This window comes from Podarcis erhardii, assembly GCF_964252035.2.
Source record: "Podarcis erhardii genome assembly, chromosome: 10".
NCBI lineage: Eukaryota > Metazoa > Chordata > Lepidosauria > Squamata > Lacertidae > Podarcis > Podarcis erhardii.
Genome location: NC_138500.1, coordinates 33,499,403 through 33,516,543, shown reverse-complemented (window position 1 = coordinate 33,516,543; position 17,141 = coordinate 33,499,403). Strand labels below are relative to the sequence as shown.

General features: G+C 42.1%; 1 protein-coding gene and 1 long non-coding RNA gene across 11 annotated transcripts in view; one reads left to right on the top strand and one right to left on the bottom strand.

Moving 5' to 3' along the window:
* Positions 1-11,156, bottom strand: part of GRIN2B (glutamate ionotropic receptor NMDA type subunit 2B) — a 298,063-nt gene extending 286,907 nt beyond the window's left edge. For 6 of the 10 annotated variants that reach the window (XM_081879276.1, XM_081879287.1, XM_081879286.1 and 3 more), the window contains exons 1-2: positions 10,889-11,156; positions 1,735-1,874 (exon numbers count right to left, since the gene is read on the bottom strand). The gene's annotated coding sequence lies outside the window, so the exon portion shown is untranslated. Of the gene's footprint in view, positions 1-1,734; positions 1,875-9,777; positions 10,215-10,888 lie in introns of those variants that run through there. The other 4 variants (XM_081879283.1, XM_081879284.1, XM_081879285.1 and 1 more) reach the window with 2 other exon arrangements.
* LOC309351555 lies at positions 10,226-14,747 on the top strand. Its single transcript, XR_014160906.1, has 2 exons — positions 10,226-10,614; positions 14,237-14,747. It is a non-coding gene; the product is annotated as an uncharacterized lncRNA (long non-coding RNA).
* The last annotated feature ends 2,394 nt before the right edge of the window (positions 14,748-17,141 follow it).

Below are 17,141 nucleotides of genomic sequence, written 5' to 3'. Positions count from 1 at the left end.
ATGCTGGCAACAAGAGAAAATAATATTTTTCCAGTAGCAAATTATTCCACATTGAAAATGTGATATACTAACAAAGGAGTGATACTTGTCTGGATTATCCTTGACAAATTAATAACTGTTACACAATAAATGTGTAGCAGAAACACAATCTGAAGAGGCCCGTAATTATAGCATCACAGAATTCTATGCACATTGACTTCAGATAAATACGAGTTTTCAGATAAAGGGGGGATCATCTTCTGTAAATAAGAACCTTCTCCTAAGTAATTAACTAAAACCATAACCAATTCCTGCAGTCCTTCTCCCTATGGCAACCTTCCAGTGCTGACTTGAGCTGGTAGGAGTTGTTGTGGAATATATATGGAAGGCAGCAGATTACAGAAAGCTGTTCAGTAGAATATTCTAACTATGTTGGACAGTTCCAGCTCCAATGAAACATTAAATATATTTGTTGCTTTCATCTGGCTGGAGGGATGTTGCATTCTCTTTGCTCTAAGAACCATTTCCTCTCTAGATAGCATGGATAATTATACCTGCTTCCACCCACAGTTTAACTAAAGTGGCATTTCTTAAACAGTTTATACAGAACAAAATTATTCAAAGGTACTTGGCATTCAGTAGTTCTCATTTTTCTTCAATACTAAGAATCTTGCAAAAGGCTATGGGGGGCAATTATTTTCAAAAGGCTATTTTGTGAACCTGGAAAACATAAGAGGGAGGATTTTTCTTCAGGCAACCTGATTCCCAATCAGTTGTTTGTCTGCAAGTAATGGAAATTTCACATTAAAATGTGGGTGATATCAGAGATGGCTCAAGACATTTGAGTGCCTGAGGCGGAAAAACTAAATTCCCCACCCTCATGGTGGTAATGGTAGTAAAACAATAAACTAATTGACAATTTGTTGTCCTTAAATAGTACCCCAAAAGTTGCTGCCTGAGGCAGTTCTCCAAGTGGAGCTATGATAAAAACCAGAACAGGCCAAATCACATAAGGATTGTTGAAACAAAATGTGGCTCTAAACATCACAGCCAGTTATTAAACTGGCAATTGTCTAATTTAGAAAATAAGAAATGAGTTTCACTTTGATTTCTGCCAGCTAAAATCTAGATGGATGGGAAGTGGTTTGTTTCTACTTAGTTTTACCAGAGTCATTTTGCTAGAAAACCTGATCTCTAAGGTTGGGAAATACTTGTTCTGCATTGAAATGAAAGTGCCAGAATCCTACCCAACCCAAGACCCAGAAAGACATTTTAAATGGTATCCCAGAGCTATGGGAACAGCAATATACATCTCTCTTGACATTTAAAAAGCAATATAAAGCTCATGTACATATCCAGCCTCCTAACTCCCCCCACAATAAAATTAAGAGACTTAATTGAGCAGAGGGAAATCTTGTTTTAGAAATGGTGAAAGAATTTCACAACTAGTTTCTCATTTATATGTTGTTGTTTTTTAAAAAAAACTTTAACAATATTAAATAGGAAACAAGTCTGTGTTAGGGATGAAAAATGTGTCATACAGATCTATTCCTAATTAACATCTGGTGTAAGTTTACATGGAGACAGAATGGAAGAATAGGGTTGTGTGAACACTGCCATTTTGTCTGAGTACAGTACTTGAGTGTTCCTGCTTGGGGTCCTGCATTAGAAGGGAGCATTCAAGAGTTTAGTCAGTTTGTATTCCTGAAGTCCCAACTTTTTTTACATGTCCAAAATCAGTCTTGATAGATGTACTTCCCATGGCACAGACCTTCTATCTGCCTTTCCTCCCCTCAGTTAATACCGCTGAAGGGACATGGAGTCTGATTTCTCTGCATCTTCACTCAAGACAGTCTTCGACATGGACACATCACATGCTTGTTTCTGCCCATGCCCTACATGGAGGGGGGATATGCACCACGTTATGTGTGAACAGGAGAACAAGTGGCTTGTAAAACAGTGATTGAATTGTCCCCCAAACCTCAGGCTTTTATATACATTATTTACACAATGAGTCCCATCTGATTGGCTGATTCTGCTTCCCTCCTGGAGCCTGACTGGTCTTTTCCTGCAGGCCAATCAGTTGTTGCATTCTAGGATCCTACCTGCCTATTGTTCTAGGAACCAAGCTTAGTACATAACAAAGTGTCAGTGTCCTTTTGGTCAGGTAAGCTGCCTATGTGACTTTTCTGAACATAAAACACAGCAAAGAACAAAAGAAAGCCAGTTCACACTCCAGTTTATACATTACAAAGTAAACACTTTTTTCTTACATGGAGATTAATCTCTGTGATGGAAAAGCTAGCATGAAGCAAATCATCAGAGCCCCCTGGCAAAAGTATAAAGACAGGAGCAGCGTGGCTATTGCCTGGGCTGAATCTGTTATGGGACTAAATAAAGGACTTCATCCTCTAGGGTCTGCCAGCCTTTCACCAGGACTAAATTCACTCTTTTAATAAAAAGATAATGTTATCTCATGGGAAACAGACTCCCTCCTGCCTCTTCCTTTGCTCTTAAGGAGCCAGCTAGCTCCCAGTCTCCCTCTGCAAGACAGTTACATCGTAATGAGGCGGGCTGGTTTCTCAAGGATAATGAATGCAAAAACAAGCAGTGATGGAAATGCCAAGCCAGGGTCCATCACTCATTCCTGAGCTCTGGAATCCATTAGGAAGTGCACCAGGGAAATGGAGACCCAAGCAGCATGTGAATAGGGCCAGGGTTGCAAGCTGGGAATGATTAGGAATGCAGGACAATCAAAGGTAACGTTTATTTCACTCTCAAAAAGCACACCCTTTGTCTCCCAGTAAGGAGAATCAAAATGCCCCCCTTCTCTCCCCAGAGTCTTTGTGCTTCTGATCTGTGGCATTAATAGAGTTCAAGCATGGGGACAGTCAGTTCATTACCAAGGTTGATTCATGCATTTTGGAGACATTTTGTGTCTAATATTTTTTCCTCCCCAAAGAGCTTTATGTTTGGCAGCTCTTACTTTTTTTCACACATTTCACCTCCTTCCTTTCTAACAGAAGGAAAGGGGAGGGGGAGAAGAACCATCTATGCAATTTTCTTCAGTCATTCTTTAATGCAAATAACTCAATTCATACTTAGACATGGTTATTACACAGCCCCATTCAGCCGGGCAGAATTGGCTTCCCAAAGCTACTTTCGCCGTTTTGCTTCTATAAATGATTGTTCATTTCCCTTTTAAATGATTTGTACGCTGTTGCTCTATTCCTCTACTTGTTCATTTAGGAAACAAATGTCTCTACGCCAGAGAGGGTATCTTGTGGGTTCAAATCTTTGCAAAGGTTAATTCAAAGAGCTTCATCCCTTGCATCAGTGAAAGCATCTATGAACGCAGGAAGCCCTCATCCCATTTAATCAAAGGACTAGAAATGGGCAAATTGTTCTTGAGTACACACTCCTGATTCAAGGCAGCTCTCTCCACAGATTAACCTACACAATAATGTTGGTGCAGTGCTGGGGTGTTACATTTAGATGAGGGAAGCCTAGGTTCAGATTTATGGGAAGGCATGATGCCCACTGGATGCCTGAGCCGAGCTAAGAAGCAGAAAGAGATACAGAAATAATCTTTTGCATAAAGCCAATTCCTGGGTTGCACCCCATGACTGTATGACCAAGAAATAGAATTGAGGCAAAGTTATGAAGATCAAGAGATAGGTGGGCATCAGGGTAGCGAAGGGGCTGAAAACAAGGCCTATGTGGAAATAGTGAAAGACCTGCCTATGTTTAGCCTGAAGAAGGTAAAATTTAGAGAAGACACAATAGCCATCTTCAAATATCTGAATTGCTCTCAAGCCAAAGATGAAGCATCAGGCTTGCTCTCAGTTGCTCCATAGAGCAGGATGAGTCCCAATGGAGAGTGGTAGGAAAGCAGATTTCATCTAAGCATTAGGAGAAACTTTCTAATGGTAAGAGCTATTTGGTGGAGGAGCAGGCTGCCCCAAGAGATGATGGGTTTTCCTTGGCTTGAGGTACTTCAAGCAGAGGCTCAGTTGCCATGTGTCAGGAGTGTTGTAGTTGCATTTTGCATTGAAGATCCTGCACTGAGCAGGTGGCTGGACAACATGTCCTTCAAGGTCCCTTCCAACTCTATGATTCTTTGTGTATAGGTGCTGACTTGGTCTTCAAAGGTTCCCACTGAGCTCCAGGAGACAAGTACAGCAAAGAGGGATGAAATCTGCTTTCTAGCCCCAAACTTTCCCACCACACCAGATTTGGGGATCACCACAGGCAGTGGGCTGTTTCCCTCCACATAATAAAGGTTCCTTTGAGGCTGCTATACTTTCCTATGGGAACAGATTGGAAACATCTGCATTGGAAACAAAATTATCCCCTCACCCTTGTCACGTGGTGCAGACTTCAATGATAGGGATTTCATAGGTGTTGAGGTACAATATACACATTGTTGAGCATTGACTCATTGCAGCTTTGTGTTCCTGAAAAATACAAGGCCTCTGTGAACACCCAACCGCTCACACCTATCATGACAGACATTTTGCTAGCAGTAAATCCAGATCACTGTGCCACAGGCAAAGAATGAACCTGGAATCTACAGGGCGGATGGCTTCAGGTGATTTAAATAAGTAAGCCAAGCTGTATCCTTCTGTGGATGAAAAATATTGCCATGCTTAGGAGCAGTAGTTACACAATCAACACAGAGCTAATTCCTCTCATGTCATATCAGTGGTGTAACTAATACTTCCTTCGCACCTATTGCCAGCACAGTAAGACAAACAGCACACACAGTATTCAAACACATACTGTAATCAGATAGCACAGATGGCGTAAACGATCCTCCTCAGTCATGTTATATAGAATTTGGTAGAAACATTTCCCCAAACCACAGTTATTTAAAAGCTCAAGCTATCCAAATACTGTATACTTTGTGTCCCTTGTGAAGCCTCATATAAATGAAAACTCATATAAAATGTACTCTTGGTTTAATTCTCTCAAGGCCATTCAAATAAATGAAAATATATGCCTCTTTAAAAATCCACATATGGATGCATATTCGTCAGAATCATGTTTCAAAGGTTATTTGGGGTTTTTTTAAAAAAAAACTGTTGGGTTTGAAGAATCATGGATCAAATTCCAGCTCATTTTAAAATAAAATATAATAAAAAAACTTGAAAACGGCAATGCCAGCTTGCTGGGTAGCCTAGGGCATCATGACCTCTCAACCTAATTTCTCTCAAGATTACCATGGATGCACCATGATGCAACCAAATCAAATTCAGCAGGGACTTCTGTGTGTGAACTTCTGTGTGTGATTCATTGTGATTACAGATCAGATTTATTCCTTAAAATGGCCTTTCACATTTGTGTATGTATGTACAGTATGTATGTATGTATGTATGTATGTATGTATGTATGTATCTGTTTTCAGTGATGCAGCTGCTGGGGCTAGGATTGAGGTCCAGGGCTTCACAGCATGTTTTAGAGTTGGCATTAAGGGAGAGCAGGGCTTTCGTGTTTTTAACAGCTGCGTGACAGGCAGAAAATCAAAGGCTAAGCCTCTTCTAGTACTGTATATGGAAATGCTATTACTGGTATGGGGAAAGCTTCACCTGTTGACATTCTGTCTTTCAGATATCTTGTTAATTGTGTGTGGCCCTTGATTTATTGTAGAGCCCTTCATTATTACCTGCGAAAGATGTTTACTTATGACAAAAAGTTTATGTGGATATGTGTCTTCTGTGTGTGGGTTGTGTTTTAATTGTTGTAAGCCATTCTAGTGCCTTAGGGTGAAGGCCAGGTGGTTGTTGTTGTTAATTCTGATATAGAAAACCTTTGGTGTGCCAGATGTTTCTGAACTACAAGTCGCATCAGCTCCTGCAAGCATGGCCAACAGCCAAGGATGATGGCAGTTATAATTCAGCAAAATCTAGATGGGCAAAGGTTCTCCACACCTGCACTAAGCCATTATTATTATTATTATTTATGTGCACAAGGGTCAGTCTGCAGTATGAAAAGAAAGGTTCCCAAGAGCCAGGCATGTGTGCTCGAGATTTGGCCTATTCATGTGTCAGATATCTATCCACTGGTCACAATTAAAAGCAAAGAAAGCTGGTATCCACCAAAACGGGATGTAGAAATCAGCAGAAGCAACTTAGGTTTTGTTTGCAAGTAACACCAAGCTATGGTTTATTAAATGGAGCCACAGTAAAACAGGAACTGCCCTGTTCCAGTAATGCAGGTATCAGACCTGACTTGGCTAAGGAGCTGTGCTCTCAACCATCTACTTTCGTACTCCAGCCCAACTGATACACAGAGCTGCGATTGCAGAGACAGCGGCACATGCTGACATAGCTAGTGTAGCATCCTGTACAAGGCAAATGGGACAAATCCATCATGCTGCAGTAGCTACACTCCCATTATAACAACTTATTATACTACAGGGATGGCCAGCCTTTCAAGACAGGAGCCTCTGTACCTTCACCGTTGTGTAGGAGAGAGAATCTCAGCAGGTGCACTTTGTCATTTCACAGCACAACAGAAGTCTGAAAAGGTACACCTGCTACGATTCTCTCCACCTGACATCTGAAAGGTACAGGAGTTTTTATGCTGCAAAGGCTGTACAACCTGCTAGGCTACTGTAGATACATGCAGTTACACTGACAAGGCTGCCTCCACAGGGATATGTAAACAAGTCTTCTCCAATCCTGCCCTTGTCCCAATCCTGGCCAAATGTCTTCACACCCTTCTCTGCAACATGATAGCAACACATGCCATCACTACACTGCTTCATTGTCATCACCACCATCCCTCAAAATACAAGGCACCTAACATTTTCTAAGTGCTCTGCATATATTTAAAGATAAGTTAGTCCCTGCCTACAAATTCACAATCTAAAAGACACAAAACAAAGGGGAAAAGGAAAGGGGAAGGGAAACAATGGTGTCAACTCTTAATTCCTTAAGTTTTTCATTTGGCATGTCCATATGTGAATTTCTTAGTTTAAGTAGGGTTGCCATATTTCAAAAAGTCAAAGTCCAAGCACAAAAGTTGTTGACCTTTTTTCTTTTTTCTTTTTTTTTTCTCTCTCTCTCTTTTTCCTTTTTTTTTTTTTTTTTTTTTGAAAAATCACAAAAAGAAGTTTTTGAGCAATTTTTTTAGGGGGGAAATTGCCAAAATCTATACTTCCAGGACACTCCAGCGTTTTTTGACCAGACACTGCTTCTGACGACCAAATCCCAGCTATCTCTAGGAAATTCTGGATGTATTGCAGCCGTAAGGAAGTGCCTACTTGCATGGAAAGCATTGCAATTGTCATTTCTTGCTGGATCTTATGTTACATATGATTTTAGTGCAGGAGGGGGTTCATTATTTCCTTTTGCTTGTATCCCCTTTTTCCATAAGGTGGGTGATGAATGGGGCCCAACTGGTCTCCCTACTATATTATCTTTCCGGGAGGCATGGAGGTGAGCGTTCCAGTGGCCCTGGGTGTCTTGGTTAGTGACAGGGCCTGGAGCATGCATCCTTTTAATTTTGCAGTCTGTAGTGTTCTGAGGTATGTGTAAATGATATTGTGTAGATATTAGAGTAATCAAGGTACACAGATATGGGATAGTACTTTATTGGCCTGAATATAAGCCTCACCTTTTTCCAAATTCTGACCATGAAAAGTTAAAGTGCGGCTTAAATTTGCAACCTTACAAAAATTGGGTTTTACAATATCACTGCTGAAACAGATATACAGTAAAATGCCTATGGGATTTTAAGGGAGCGGCTGGTATTCGGGTATTGTCTTTTTGTCTCCCCCCCCCCCCTTGAATTTTAAAGGTGCGGCTTATATTCGGGTGTGGCTTATATTTGGGCCAATACGGTATGTATCTGCTAGATGTGTAGGTAAGTATATTAGGTGAAGTAGGATTAGTGTTCCTTCGGAAAGAGGAGAAACAGTACTTGGAAAGTTGGAAGTGAACGGTGATTGGATGTGGGAGAGGGTGTTTGGTTTGTTATGGCAGGGTTAGTGAGATCGAGTGGGGTCAGCATTGTTGCTAGTCATGGTGTGGGCATAAATGGTGAGGGAGGATTTAACTTAGGTATATTTGGAAGGGTAGACTAGATAGGAGTCTTTATATGAACCAAGGTAAAATCCAAGAAAGTGTACAACTGAAACCTTACGCTTCTGTGCGCTGAATTACCATCAAAGCTTTTATTACTTCTGTTATCAATTAAACTGTTGCAGCATACGCACAGGCCTCTTGACTGGCTACCCTAGAGGTGGGGTCATTCAGATACTTGGTATCTGTGATGGCAGCGAAAATAAAGAGAGTTGAGAATACCTAGCAGAAACCCAGCTCAGGGCTTAGTGAGAGACAGGAGGTGGTGCAGGGAAATTGAGGTAGGTCAGATGCTTGGGCCAGAGAACCACATAGCTGAGGAGAAGTGGTGCAACACAGTCCTTGAGCACCAGGAAGTTTGGGCAGAATGTTCTTTCTTGCAGAGAGGGGCAAAGCAAAGACCCTCCAGCTCCTTCTCTGACTGAAGGATGCCAGGTTAGCCTCACCCTTGCTGTTATGTTTGTGCAGCCTCCTGATGACCCTAGCACACCTGGCTGGTGACAGAAAGTACCATGTGCCTTCCTTCGGCTCTTTAGTCCCAGGTAACATCCAGCAACTATAGCTGCTGATAATGCAGGAGCACAGCATCCCAGCCAGTGTGCTGCAACACCAGCACAACGGTACAAAGTGTGATGTCGCACCAACACCATGCATATCAACTTGTTTGGCAGAGCTATGTCTCATAGGTCTCAACTACAGAACCATGAATAAAAGCATTCATTTCCTTTGTACAAGCCAAACAATCTCATGTGTGAAAAAATAAATGTCATGGCAATGGGAAGAAACATAAAATGCAATTGAAAACGGCTTGGAAATTATTTTGTTCAGCTTTTGTGATGATGCAGAGAAAAGATTGCAACTGATGCCCCAAAGAGGCCAAACTCTGGTCAGCTACCTCAGAACAAAAAGGCAATTTAACAGCTTCCAGTTATTATATATTTGCAGTCTGATACATACTTCCTTCACCATATCCAAATTGCTGCTAAGTAAAGGTAGAGTATAGAAAATAGTACTGCAAACAACCCATTTTCACAGAGCAATAAAAGTGCGTTTTAATATTTATTTTGCAGGCTTCACTGTAATTTGCGCTAGAATACTTTTTATCCTGTAATGAGATATAATTTCAGTGGCCTGGAAGCCTTTTCTTTAGAGAACTATCCCTCAAGTGAACTCCTTAATTGGTTTTAGTCTACAATCCTATCCCCTAAGAGTAAGTTTCCACTGAACATAGTGGAACTTACTTCTGAGTAAACATGCCTGGGACAGCATTGTAAATTCTTTCTACCACCTCATTGTTTTCTCCCACTGTAGGACCCACTGAAGTGAGTGGGGCTTATTGTAACGAGTGCTTTGGTGACGGGAACGCAGATAAATCTTGTAACAGTATACTTAGAGAATAGAGATTTGGTCCCAGCTGATCCAGACTATGAGGCACACTCCCTATTAATTCACCCAGATATGCACATGCACATATCTACACACACACCCCTTCACATATTTTTATGCATGCAGGTTGTTTTGGTCAGCCAATAGTACAGCCTCTGCTGCAAGCAGTGCTGTTCCTATTATTTAACATTTATACAGTTCCAGCAATGTTCCAGGCACCATAAACCACCACCACTCAAATGTTAATGATTCACAAGTTCTCTGTAAAGCATCATACCAAGCCAACTTGGGGTAAATCCAAGTTAATTGAATATTGTTATTTTACCTCTTGATTCAGCTATTCAAGCATAATTTGGTTTGACTTTTTATGACTCACACGTTGCCTTAAAAGAAGAATCAGAAAATGGCCAAACTTAAAGCCTGTGCCATGTCATCTTGGCTGTAGGACGTGCCGACTCCTCTTTATGGAGTCAGTTTTGGACCTTTACATTTCAGCTGCCTTCACTGAAATGAAGTAGTCCCCAAGTCCACATTTAAGTACAGTTGACTTTAATTTTGTTCTCAGTGTTAAGAAATCTGCCAGATAGTTTGGTTGAAGGATTACCCAGCTTTGAACTTTGCTTCATAGCAAAAAACAACAACACAAAAAACCCTGATTTTGGAGGACCACCAATAAAATAAAGCAGCAGAAGAAGAAAGTGAAGAAATGTGGAAGTGCGAGGGCATGACAAGAGGAGTTTAGCCTGAGAGGCAGAATCAAGGTGGAGTCTACAGTGGCCCCACAAGGTCATGGTAGACTCTGCTCCTCATGCTTGAACTAGCACTGTCGTACCTACACATGAGTAATTAATACTGAGGCCTAATATGAAGAGTAGGATGCTTGATATCTGGTGGGCGGGGCTTGTGGCTTATGCTCCGGAATCAGCCCCTCCCTTCAGTGTGTGTTCAGTTAAGAATGTCAGTTAAGAGGGACCAACTGCCTCTTCTTGCCTCTGGCCCCAGACTTGCCTCATGTTTTTGTATTTAGTTTCTCTCATTATGTTATTTTTTTGCAGTTTTCTCTCAGTTTATTATTAAAGCTTGTTTACATTTACGTGAGTCACTTATTCTTCTCAAAGAAAAAGAAACTCTGCTGAAGAATGGTGGAATATTCTAAACTTGGGTGAGTGAGGGGATATTCCCAGTTTGCCAGGAGGATTGGTTTTGTTAATCACCCCCCCCCCACCCCTCCACAACATAATTAACAGAAGTATTGGCTGGGCACCTGGATTCAAAACACGGGGCCTCCAGTGGGAAAGAGTTAAAAACACTCTCAGAGTTAACTGGCAGCATAGCATGTAATAAAACAAACCCTTACAGCTCTTGCCCCTTTCTCTCTACCCCTCTGGCAATGAACAGACCACACACTTTTAAGTAAGTTTAAAATATTTACTTACTAAATCCAAATATCTGGTTAATGCGCTAATCCACGCAGCAGCAAGGAGATCACAGGGTTCAAAATGCAGCACATAGTTTCAAACATGCAGTCTGAACTTGGATCCTGTTCAGACACAACCGGCCTAGTGGATTACATGGCAAGAAGAGAGAGAGTGTGAGGAACAGGAAGAGTAGAAGATTCATTTTCTCCCTCACAAAGAAGAGAGGATGTGCCCTAGCTGAGTCTAGGAACAGAGTTCTATGGTCTTAACCACTTCATGCATTAACTAGCACTTATGCATAGTTATGTTTGACTGCAGTTTCCCACTTTTTTTTAATGCCTAAGCTAGCTCTTGGGCCAGAGAAAGGTGGGATGTAAATGTAAACTAAATAAGTAAATAGATTGTATGATAGGCAGTAACTTAATCCATGCATGTTCAAAGAAGAACTTGCATAATGTGCAGCATCAAGTCCACAATGAACCGCTACTCAGAATTATAGCATCTGCCTTGCTTGAGGAAGACCCCAGGTTGAACCACCAATATTTCCAGGGGCTACAATACTGGGCTTGTATGGTCTGACTCAGTATAAGGTAACAAAGATACCAAGTCACAAAGATACCAATTAAAACTCATATTGATATAAACATATTCAAAAGATACAAGCTGCAGCCACTGTGTATTCAACAATCCAATTCCCCAAACAATACAGCACATGCAAACAATAAAACAATTCTCCAAACAATACAGAACAAGATCTCCAGGACTGAGCTTCTCTTTGTACTTCTTCAGACACCAACTGGAGAATATGCATGGAAGGCAGCTATTAAATCTTTATTGTCTCAACTTTTCTTTGTAGGTTTTTCTTCCTTGGACAGAAGTATCATTGCTATAAATCCTAAAATGATATTATTGAAAATCACCTATTGAACAATATTAGACTGCACAATATGAGGCCACAGTCGATAATAGGATTAAAATACCTCTTGAAATTCTCTTACATATTCCTGCGTCTAAGCACAGCCAAGAAGGATGGAACTTCAAGCACTGGAATATACAAAATTATCAATATGAAAATTTTAGTTTTCTAAGAGGACATACTATCTTATTTTAAAAAATCTTCTGAATTCAAATCCAAACCTGTGGTACAGGGATAAGGAGCTTTCCATTCATAGAAGAAGGATGAATATACTGAGTAAAGTTTGACTGAGGTCTTACATAGGAACAGAGTTGAAACAGCTGTGATTCTAACATGTGGCTCCTCCGCACCAATGAATTACTGGCTCTAATGCGTAATAATAATAATCCTTTCTTTTTTTTTCAGAATCACCGTGGCTGAACCCTTATTGCTGGTTTAATAACTGTAAGTTGTTGGCCAAGGAATCCAAAACAGCCTTTTCATGCCAACATAAATACAGTGGTGCCTCGCAAGCCGAAAAGAATCCGTTCCGCGAGTCTCTTCGTCTTGCGGTTTTTTCGTCTTGCGAAGCAACCCTATTAGCGGCTTAGCGGCTATTAGCGGCAAAGCGGCAAAGCGGCTATTAGCGGCTTAGCGGCTTAGAAAAAGGGGGGGAAGTGAAAAAAATCGCAAGACTCGCAAGACGTTTTCGTCTTGCGAAGCAAGCCCATAGAGAAATTCGTCTTGCGAAGCGCCTCGAAAAACGGAAAACCCTTTCGTCTAGCGGGTTTTTCATCTCGCGAGGCATTCGTCTTGCGGGGCACCACTGTATGCCATCTTTTGGAAGACTTTTGTTCTATTTTCTGTATGTCTCTTAACACCACTCTTATCCCAGCTATACTGGGATTAGTAATATTTGGAAGATATCTAAACTGGTATGTAGTGCTCTATGTTATATCACTGAACACTTGTTTAAGCTTGAGTAATCGAATTAAAGTTTCAAAAGATCAGTCCTCATATTCAAGGCATTGTATCCTGGCATTGGTACCTATGCTGCCTGGAAGTGCCTTAAATAAACCACCACATAAAAATAAGTTATGTCCTTAAGGAATACTACTCTACCTCTTTACTTCCTCCATAATTTTATATGGATATGTCATCCTACAGGCAGAGCAGAGGGTAAGGGATGCAATCACTGTCATAATTATGGAATGGAGCAAGCAGCTTCCGCTTTATAGTGGTAACTAGATGCAAGTAAAGAGAAGGCTCATTTCAACCATATCTTTGTTTTGAAGAAAAGGGCTGGTTCAGTTTTTCTCATCCCTTTGTGACAAACTTCACCTGAGTTCTACCCAAGACAAGAGGTTTCTCTTACTTATGTGTACTCAGATGTTTCAAGTGTATACCTAACATTTTGAAAGAAACAATACAAATACACTTGCAAATATGCATCTCACACAGGTACGACTCTCTCTTGAGTGACAAACCTGGCTCTGCTTCTGCACTGAGTGCAAAATGGGCTCCAGTCCCTTCTGCTTTCTGCTCAAGCTTCCTCTGGCTGCATCCACCCTTGAGTATGCCCATGCTGGGCCAAGCATTATTCCAAATATGTAACCAGTGTGGCCTGGGGTGCCACATCCCATGTGCAACCAATAGTACCATCTCCCGCCACCCAGGAAACACCCCAAAAGGGGGTGCTGTCTACTGGATGACAGCACAGGCCCTCAAAAACTCCTTTCCTAAAGCAGATTTTTGCCTGAGAGGTTCCACAAGCTGTGATTTCAAGCAAGCCAATTTGCGTTCATTCTCCATGCAACATCCACCAGTTCTTCTGAATTGCTTTAGAGCCGTGGAGAAAAGGAAATGCTCAAGAAATAATTATATGCTAAGAACTCCTTGCCCAAGTGCTTTCTACTTTTTTCACTGCCCCCTCTCCACTTTCTCTCCTCCTCCCCCTTCTCCTTCTTCTTCTTAGTTTCCTTTTCATCTTCCTCTTTTATGTATTATTAGCTTTGGAATGATCTTTACTGAGGAAAACTTGAATCTGAAGGAAGGGTCTAATTGCACTACCTCTGAGGACTAATTAAGCCATCTGTGACTGACAGCCTTTCGAGCTTCCTTGTTTTGTGGTAGATAGAGCTGCAATGCCAGCTGTCCTAACTCCCCCCGCCCCCTTTCTGCAAAGCAAGAAAGGAAAAGGAAGGGCACAATTAATAGTTTGTCATTTTTGTTAGCACATTTCTTTAAGAAAATATCATCAATTGGTCTCCCTAGCTGAGACAGTTTGACATCTGTTGTCTTTTCATCTTTTCCAAATGGGCTGCAACAGGAGGTGCTGCCCGAGTTTGACACTCGGAGACCCTCTTCAGCCACGTAAAATATGGCCAAATTATTTCCTTGAAACAAAGAGCAGAATGTACTGTGTTGAACATTGTTGCCCTGCATAAATTAAAATTAACGTCTTTTTCCAGGTTGGATGCTCCTCCTCCCTCATAGGCCAGAATGCACATCATTCAGCAGACGACATTCTCCATCCAATATATCATCTGGACTGGATAACAACTTGGAAGAGCATCCTGTGAAGGCTAAAATGCAGTTGAGGCATGGCCAGGTCCTCTAGATAAGACCATACGGGCAGCAGTGGAGTGTTTTAAGGCAAGGAAGGTTTCCAAATTAAGCTCAGTGAGAACTGTGGAAACAGCTCCTCTGTGTGCAGTATTTAAAATGGAAGATTATTATAGCCCAAAGCAGACAAGGACCCTGTTTTCCTGCATACCTGCACAATGAACAATCTCCCATGCTCCTTTCTGCCTTTCTTTGTACAGTCCTGCTGCAGCTCTTGCCTTCCTCTTTCCTTTATCCCTTGTAATTTGCACAGAGGGTTGCTTCTGTAGCCAATTTATTTGTAAAGTTTCCTTCTGCAAGGGGAAAACACCGGTGGTTAAAAAATAGGAATGAAAATTATAGAACTGCTTTCCAGAATGACTTTTTCCTTTTTTATTATTATTTGCAGGATTTGTTTTAAACGGATTCAAGCTGATAGGAGGGGGTGGCATTTCTTCACCTCCAAACCCTGCCTTTGACCCAGCTGAGCAGGGGTGCAATTTAGGTGGGCCAGGGGCAGCCTCCCTCCCCTGCATTTCAGGCCACCTGTGATTATGCCTCAAGAGCATCTGTAAAGCCAGCCAAGTCAGGCTGTTCCCAGGCGGGTCTTCAAATAGGAGTGGATGCAAATCTTTCAGATGCGAGGCAAACGCTGCTCTCCTTCCCTATCTAGTGAATGACACACACACACAGATCCCCACTCCCCACATATAAGAGGTGAGCAGCCTATTAGTTGTGATTTTCCGAGCACCTTTTCTGCTCAAACATCAGCTGGGTACCTTTTACGTGTTTTTCTGCATACTATTCTATTCTTGAGAAACAACTCTGAGAAGGAAGCACTGTGGCTTCCTCAGGGGTGGTGGAAGGGGGTGCAGCGGGGGTGGATCACCCCAGGAGTCACCACTGAGGGGGGTGACAAAATGCCAGGCAGCACTCACCACGGGGCCTGCAGCGTGCCCAAGCCACATGTCTCTCCTGCCCCAAACGGTCTGCCCACCGCCTCCCCCTCAGCTGTAGGGTAGCTGAGTGGGAGGAGGCAGGCAGACGCCTCGGAGGCCCTGCAGAGCGTCCTGCCCCGACTCACCCCGTCCCATGGGCAGCTGGCCCTGCCCCTGGGCACAGGGCACACACACCACCCCAGGCGCCCGATCGGCTTGCTCCGCCGCTGGGCTTCCTCACTGGCACCCAGGGCCACCTGGGTGGTGCTGTGCAGATCTGGCTCTGCTGAATGCCTGAAGTAGAGGCTTTCCTGGAACTTGATCCAGGAGAGAAGATGGCAGGTGCACCCAGCATGTGGTGAGTGCACTTACACAGCAGGAAATGAAAGCAACAGAAGACAACCTAAACAACAACAAACATTGCAAGAATATACAGTTAAATGTGAAAATGCTACTTTAATGCAAAGCTACTAATAAATATAGCCTAGTATTGGTTCATTTTTCTTTCCCTCTCAGCCTCCTGACTCTCACCCAAGATCCAGGGGAGATGTTGAAAACATTTGCAACACTTATACTTGGTGGCATGTGCTGCCTCTTACCTGTGTGGGGTGCTCAGCCCTCCTAGCAACCCCCATTTGTTGGAGAGGTGTTGTATGTTCATGTCTGCAGTCCCTTGCTGTTTGGGTTCTAGCCAGAGAAGTGTTGGCAATGTAATCAAGTTCCTAGCTGTGTTGTGAGGCCAGGCTATTTTGTGCAAAGCGCTCTTTCTCCATAGCTTTCCATCCCCAAAGTTCCCCCCTTGTGAGCTCTGAGTATGCATGACATGAGATCAGAAAGATATAGACCCCATGCCATGTATTCTGTTGTCTGAGTTATGGTCTCTCTATAGGGTTTATATACTGATGGTGCTGTGGGTGCCGAGTTACACCATATCCATGTTACAACATGGCAGGCAAACTGTTGACAAAGGGACGGCTAGTATTTATTTAATTTCCACCTTCCCATTGAAGTCAATGGAAGAGGAATTTCCACTATACCAAGTCTGCTACTAATAGAAAGTGGTACTGTCAACAGGGACATGGTTGTTGGTATGGGATCTGTTTTAAGTGCCAGACACATCTCACCCATGACTCCACTCCATTTCAGCCATTCCACTAGCAAATCTGAATCTCAATGAAACTGTTGCTGCACCGTCATATCTCATATAGCCTGGCTTTCATCAAATGCCATAGCTCCTCAGCCAGCAAATCTCCTAACCTTCCTGAACCTTGACATCTTGCCCATGCAGGCTATGTACACATTTAATGGCTTACAGTGCAGCTACATTGTTCTTTTTCTCAATAAGGAACAAAGCTGGTTTAGTGGGAATATGAATCAAAATGCAGACTCCCATAAGAAACTACAGGATAGATATGGATTGTGGCTAAGGGTGTGCATACACTGCTTGTGGCTAAGGTTGTGCATACACTGCTTCCCAAACCAGCAGTGGAAGCACACAGGATATAGCAAATGGGAGTGTATATACAGGTTTGAATTGTCAGCTAGCTGCCATATATACTGTATTTTTTCGTGTACAAGACTAGGTTTTTTCCTTAAAAAATAATGTCCAAAATTTGGGGGCATCTTATAAACGGATAGATCTCCCCCCATTTTCTTAAATCAGAGTCCCCCAAAATAGGAGATGTCTAGGGATGTCTTATAGACGGAAAAATACGGTACCTAGAATGTTTCATTTCAAATCTAGATGTAGAAAATATGGCATGCCTGATTGTGAGAAAATAATACATGTCTCAAGCTTCTCCCTTATTTCTTTACAACATTCAAAAGTGTATGC